At 35.5% G+C, this 6561-nt stretch overlaps 1 long non-coding RNA gene across 1 annotated transcript; it reads right to left on the reverse strand.

The window, feature by feature from the left end:
- Window positions 1–3739: 3739 nt before the first annotated feature.
- Window positions 3740–6561, reverse strand: LOC138138952 (uncharacterized). The gene is made up of 9 exons (XR_011162165.1): window positions 6437–6561; window positions 5890–6069; window positions 5389–5666; window positions 5116–5338; window positions 4923–5063; window positions 4655–4873; window positions 4333–4603; window positions 4098–4285; window positions 3740–4038 (listed from the first exon to the last, which is right to left on the reverse strand). It is a non-coding gene; the product is annotated as an uncharacterized lncRNA (long non-coding RNA).

Raw genomic sequence — 6561 nt, forward strand, 5'->3', positions numbered from 1 at the left:
AGCGGAAATTGTATGTGGACCACTTGTAGGTTTATTTGCTCTGGATGCCGTTTTTCCAACAGTTAATAAGTACCAAAGTTGAAATAAATCAAAACGTCAACAGAAGAATCTTTGGAAAAATTTGAGAGTACCTTCATTGGCGCCATTTGTGGATTACTTTGTTTACAATAGTACCTGCAAGTACGTTCTTCTCGGTCAAGATTAACTACCTTGCTAGTTAGACCATGATTGTGAATTGAATCTTTCTATTCCAAATACGTGCTTTATGCGAAGTACCACTTGTACTAGTGTCGTGTTAAAAACATAATGTACTGGAAATTCATTCCTTCATTCTTTATTTTGTTCTTTACTCCTAAAAAATACTTCGAAACGTTTCCTCTGATTCCGAATGTCTTGCTACTATTACAGCTTCATTGGTGCAATCGCGACCATCACAGTTGGTTTGATTATTGACCAATTTATTAATAGGTCTGCTGACCGTGCTATGATCAATCCAGCATCTGTCTCTCCATTAGCAAATGATTCAGAACTTTATGCTCGAGCAATGGAAACATCTCTAAAGCAGTGGCGGCTGGTACAGGAGGGGCAGATGGGCAATGCCCCCCCAAAACAAATTGTAAAATAAGGATAACAATAAATATAAAAATCGTTATATAGTCTATTCAAATATTTAAATTGTAATAAGTTCGAATCGCCTTTGTAATGTGACAATGGGAATGGGTGCATTTTGTATTTTGCGCGCCGCTCAGCGTCATTTGGATCTTGCCAAAGCCAGTCGATTAATATATATATATTCGTATGAAGAAAATTACAATTAAAATTCGAAATTCATAAAATAATTATGGTAAATTATATGTTTTTAATTTGTTGTAGCCAATTTAGGGCGTCTTCGGTAAGTAGATGTAGTTTGAAGAAACCTTGCTGGAATTTAGTAAGGGGACATTCTTCCACAATGTGTTGGATGGTTTCTTTTTCTGCACCGCATTCACAAGAAGGGTTTTCACGAATGTTCCAGTGAAACAACATATTATTGCATTTGCCATGCCCGGTTCTAAAACGATTTAATTTACACCAGATTTTCCTAGGTAGGTCAAATCCCGGAAGTTGTTTTGTAGGATCCTCAATTAGATTTTTATTGAAAATATCTACGTCTTGCCAGGCTGCTTTCCAATAGTCAGATTTGGAAAATGGTTCCATGAGAAATTCTTCTTTCCAAAGTGGTTTACGCGATTTTAATCTAAAGGGTGGTAAATTTGCCATGTCTTGTGTTATGGAGTACATGTTCGGTGAATTTTGAAATTTATCCCAAATTCGTTTTGTTACGTATTTTCTTCTAATATCGTACGGAATAATGTGTGCTAGGACATGTAGCCATGGTGTTGGAGTAGATTTTAAAGTACCCGTTATTATTCGAAGTGTGGTATTCAATTGAGCATCTATTTTGTTCACGTGTGCACTGTTCTTCCAGACAGGGCAACAATATTCTGCCGTTGAATATACTAGAGCTAGTCCTGTGATACGTAAAGTGTGTGCATTCGCTCCCCAACTTGTGCCTGCGAGTTTATGTATAATGTTGTTTCTCGTTTTCAGTTTCTGTCGTAACTTTTCGATGTGTAATTTGAAGGTTAGAGATGAATCAAGAGTTACTCCTAGATATGTCGGAGAATAATTATGCTTAATTGTAGTTTCGTTAAAGACTACTTTCAGTTTTCTATTTTTCTGGTTGTTTACGAGATGGAAACAGCAAACTTCTGTCTTTTGAGGATTTGGGCAAAGTCGCCATTTTGTGAAATATTTATTCAAAGGTATTAAATCTTCTGACAGTCGGTTCTCTACATTTTCAAAATTCTGATGTTGATAAGCCATTGCTAGGTCGTCAGCATAGATGAATTTTCGGGAATTTGTTGGGGGTAAATCACTTGTATATTTTACGAAATAAAATTAGGTTAGAAAATATTTTTAATTTTTGTAGGGCATTCTCCCTATTCTTCCTCCACGGAATATGACAATATGAAATTGGGAAAAACCTTACTATGAAACCTGTGTAACTCCGAAGAATAATTGGTTACCTGCAAAAATTATCTTTACACTGTTAACAGAATTAGAATGTCTGGTTAAACCCATATTGATGTTTGGATCAACTATTTGGAGCCCGTTTTTTGATATTCATATATATATTCATAAATAAATAAATATACCCTATTTGTTGGTGTGGGAGCCAAAAATACGAGTTTTTTTGTTTTTTGTGAATTTCTCTTAAGCGAAAAAAGCGAGGTAAAATTTTTTCAGGTCAAAAGAAGCGCATTTAAAGGACGAATCCAGTGTAGAATTCATTGTCATATTATGTTTAATAAGAGAGCTATGGCCGTTTAAATGTTTTTCCGGGGTGTTTTCGGCTCAGGAGAAGCGCCTTGACAAGAGCAATCCAACGGTGCAAAATTCATTGCCATATGTGGCTTAATAAGAGAGCTATGGGCGTTTAAATGATTTTCCGAAGTGAAATTTAGATAGAAGGGGGGGACATGGTTTTTTTCCAAAAATTTTTTGTCGCCGATTCGAACCAAATTGCTGTCAGTTATTGAATAGGATGAGTTGAATTCACGCATAAGGAAAATTCCGGTCATAGACCCGATTTTTAGGTGTGGGAGCCGAAAATTAGAGTTTTTTGTTTTTGTGAACTTCTCTTAAACGAATAAAGCGAGGTAAAATTTTCGGCTCAAACGAAGCGCATTGAAAAGACGAATCCAGCAGTGTAGAATTCATTGTCATATTATGTTTAATAAGAGAGCTATAGCCGTTTATATGTTTTTCGGGGTTTTAAAATAAGAACTGGGGATTATTCTGTGAATTGCCTTGTGCAGAGGTTACTAATAAAATCTTTGTAAATGACTCCAGATAGCGAGTGTGACTCCGATGAAATGGTACTGAAAGGAAAGAATTGATATGCACACAGTATTAATTTTTGGAAAAAATGAAAAAACACGTCAAACAGTTTTTTTAAAATGGGTCTTTTAACGTACATAGAAAACAAAATGGGTCCAATTTGTCAAAATTATGATGTCATTAATATTTTTTCCAAATGAGAAGCTACGATTCAGATTAGATTATTTGATAGGACTTATTTTTCTGGATTATAAAAATCTAGTTTATTATTATTATTTATGTCGAGATTACATAAAAAATAACCAAATTAATAAAGAACGAAATAAACTTGATTTCAATAATAACTAATAAATAAATTAAACAATTCTTTAAAGCAAAAATTTACTCTAAAAACTGTTTGACGTGTTTTTGCATTTTTTTCAAAAATTAATACTGAACGTTTTCCGAATTTTGTGCGTTACTTTATGATAAAGAAAGAAGAATTCGTAAATACAAATAAATACAATAGCCACCGTAAACAATTCAGAATGTTTTCGGTAATTTCCGTAATGTAGTAGGACAAAATCTCATCACTTTTGGATATCTCGTGAGCTGAGAGAAGATCACAACCGGCATATTTTGCATAGATAGATAGATAGTTGATAAATAGTTAATCCTAGATAAACCGAAATAGTGACTACCAGAATCAAACCAGACAACCTGAAAGAATAAAGGACTAAAATGTAAATGTTGAACCAGATTTTGCCCCACTTTCTTTCTTCTGATATGATTTACAAAAATATGTTGTCCTCAGTTTATGACTAAGTACAAAAAACAATGTAAATGAAAAAAAACATTAACGCATGACTTGTCTGCTTTATTTTCCTTAAAATTTTGTTAGTACCGTTACATGGAAATAAACACGAATCATCATGGTATCAATTTTCATTGTCCTTCGGCGTGGCTACAAGCATTTCCAGTACTCGAGTATCAGTTTCTGGATCATTAGGAAGTAGGAAGCGACACACTGGACTAATGAGATCTCGGTCAGCATATGATCCATTTCTGTTGATCACTTGATTAATAACGAAAGCTGTGATGATGGTTACGACGGTACCAATCAAGCAGGTATAGTAATAAGATATTCGGAATAAAAAAAATGGTGTCCAGGTATTCCTGAAAAGAAGACAACGCACCCAGTAAAGCTTGAAGTGAATAAATCGTAAACAATTTACGCATTTGACGTGGCATTGGTACCAGACCTGACGGTGGTACCATTATAGGCAGTTGTATTCCAGTCACAAGCATCGACTGAAAATGGTTTGGTAGTATATTCAAACAAGTGGTGGTATTTGTAGTAGTGAGTGGGTAATATTACGATTGAGAGGAAAATTAATCCACAAATAGCTCCATAGAATGCGCTCTAAAATGTACACAGAAGTTATTGTCGATATGAAGAGTAACTAAAACCTTGGCATTAATTTTTGGAAAGAGAACACCTAGAGTAAATAATCCCAGAAGTGGTCCATATACCATTCCAGATAATCGATTACTTAAAGGAATTAATTCTCCCAAGTGTTCTATCAATAACACCAAACTAGTAATAATAACACCTTCGACGACCACAATCAGTTTTAAAATAAAAACTGCGGATTGTTCTGTGAATTGTCTTCTGGAGAATTTGCTAAAAAAGTCTTTGTAGATAACTCCGGAGAGTGAGTTTAAGCACGACGAAATGGTGCTGAAAAGAAAAGGGTTAGTATGTAGGAAGGAGAAGTGTTTAAAGCTTCACCTTATTGCTGCACTCACAATAGACGCCATAAACAAACCAGACAAGCAGGGAATGTTTTCGGCAATTTCCATAATATAGAATGACACTATCTCATCATTCTTTGATATTTTGTGACTTGTTAAAGGATCACAACCAGCGTATCTTGCATAGATAGTCAATCCCAGGAAAACCGACAAAGAGACTACCACACATAGTCCAATAAGCTGACAAAAGAGCGCCCTGTTTTAACAGCTTTAGTTGAAATTATTTGCAGATGTTTAATACTCACGTGACACAGTCTCGGAATGTTGGTAAAGTCAGACATTTTTGCATTGCTGTTTGGGAAAGAAAACAAAAGTTGAGCGCTTGTAAAGTGTAACCAAATGTGTATAACCAAAAAGTGTCTTTTTTGGTTGGATCGAGATCGAAACTAAAAATCATAGAGTAAAGCTTTTGATACAGTGGAATTGAGTAAAGTCTACTCAAAGATGTCAAGTCTTCCTCCTGCACTTGCCGCGTTCCACACAGCTGTGAAGCCTCCAGTTGATTTTACACCTATCCAGGCGAAAACAAGACTGGATGTTATGACAATACCGAATTGGAAAATGTCGGTCCACACGACGGTTCTCAAGCCACCGATAGCAGTGTAAAAAACACAAATTGAACTTATCACGAAAGCTGTCACGGAAACTCTTATCCCTGTAGCTGAGGCAAAGTTATTTTGATAGATTTATTATGAGGAAAGTGAGGAATACCTGTCGATAGAGCTAGCGAAGGACTGTAGATGAAGAGAGGAAGAGTAATGTTTCCGTACAAAATAAACAAAAACGAACCGAATAGTCTGGTTCTGTTGTCGAAACGTTTTTCCAAATACTCGTATACTGTGGTCAGTTGTGTTTTGAAAAATACAGGATAGTAGAGACAAATGGCAAGAATGAACGCCAGAAGGTAAGAGAGGCAAGTAAACCAATAGAAAGCTCCAAAGCTGTAGACGTCAGCTGGTACTCCGATTAATGTTACTGCCGAGAAGTGACTAGAAATTTTTAAACATGTAAAGAGAGTAAACTATATCTTTTCATCTCCAGTGTACTCTTATCGCATGAACGCAACGAGGCCAATAATTGGACGAGAGACGAAAAGTCATTTTAGTGATAGACATGGAGTAAAAGAGCAACTCTACTCCCTCGTTAGAGGAATTAAAATAACTCTTTACGCCAGGTTTGTGCAAAATATAGTTCAACGTAAAAATTGTTTACCAAACAATAAGGGAGAGTGCAATAGGAAGAATTTTCATCTTTTTGTCTCCGAATAAATATTCTGTCGTGGTTGACTGTTTAGTTCCAAAACATCCGAAATAGAGTCCTATCAAAGTGCTGCAGAGCAGTGTAAGGGCTAAGATGAGATAGTCGTACCAGAGAAACATGACAGTAAAGACCCTGGAAAAGACAGATACAAAGTCAAGTATGTAGTTTGTCAAGAAACTTAAATGTAAGAAGCGAGTTTAAAAAGGAATATACTTACCTGAATTTATGATGTTAAAAACAAATAAGTATGCACCAAATAGTTTAAAACCCTAATCCACAGGGCTTTCATAAATGATTCATACATCAGGTGCGCTGTTACTCACCTTCTTGAGATACGAATAATTTACGAAAGCCCTGTAAAATTAGTGGTTGCAATTATTAATTTCTGTTCCCCATCAAGTACTCATTGGGGGTGGCTTGTTTAGTTCCGAAACTCCCATAATACATACCAATTAAGGTACTAATAAGAAGCATAATAATGAAAATCAAGGAGTCATACCACTGGAAGGAGTCAGATCCGTCTGTTGGAAGCAATATATTTCAAGTACTTGTTCTTTTATATAACACCACAATTCCCACTATCGCGACAGTCACCTCTTTATATATTTTAACGTCTCTTTCTTT

The sequence above is a fragment of the Tenebrio molitor genome, chromosome 1, assembly GCF_963966145.1.
Source record: "Tenebrio molitor chromosome 1, icTenMoli1.1, whole genome shotgun sequence".
Lineage (NCBI taxonomy): Eukaryota > Metazoa > Arthropoda > Insecta > Coleoptera > Tenebrionidae > Tenebrio > Tenebrio molitor.